Consider the following 595-nt stretch of genomic DNA (forward strand, 5'->3'; position numbering starts at 1 on the left):
GTGTGTGTGTGTGTGTGTGTGTGTGTGTGTGTGTGTGTGTGTGTGTGTGTGTGTGTGTGTGTGTGTGTGTGTGTGTGTGTGTGTGTGTGTGTGTCTTCCTCTGTTCACATTATAAAGAAAAGCTTACTGACTAAAGTTTGAGAAGGTAAATCCCTGCTGCCGCTCCTGAGCCTCAATTATAAATGGTGCGTATGCACAAAACAGGGCTGGAAACGTGAGTACGCCACTTCCCAATCAACGGTTATGATCTATAATAAACAAACTTGACGGGAGTTTGCAGTCCTTCATGCAAACTCTGAGCCATTCCTACGCACATAAACTGGAGAAATAAGAAACGGCGACTCACATGGCAGAGGAAGGAAACGTTAAATAAATCAAAATATTACCTCTGAGTATTATAGACTAATAAAACTTCATATAATTGAATATTAGTTCATTTGCGAAACAGATGACCCGTTGATTTTCACTAAAGTGCTCAATAAAAAAATCATTTAAAAAGGTGGTATTATGCTCATTTTCAGGTTCAAAATCCTATTTAGGGGTTGTACCAGAACAGGTTTACATGGTTTAATTTTCAAAAAACACCATATTTTTC

At 38.5% G+C, this 595-nt stretch overlaps 1 protein-coding gene across 6 annotated transcripts in view; it reads left to right on the forward strand.

Moving 5' to 3' along the window:
- Window positions 1-595, forward strand: part of LOC123984881 (pleckstrin homology domain-containing family A member 5-like) — a 92,513-nt gene that overhangs the window by 86,615 nt on the left and 5,303 nt on the right. The gene's annotated exons all lie outside the window — the stretch shown is intronic.

This window comes from Micropterus dolomieu, linkage group LG16 (genome assembly GCF_021292245.1).
Source record: "Micropterus dolomieu isolate WLL.071019.BEF.003 ecotype Adirondacks linkage group LG16, ASM2129224v1, whole genome shotgun sequence".
NCBI classification, from domain to species: Eukaryota; Metazoa; Chordata; class Actinopteri; order Centrarchiformes; family Centrarchidae; genus Micropterus; species Micropterus dolomieu.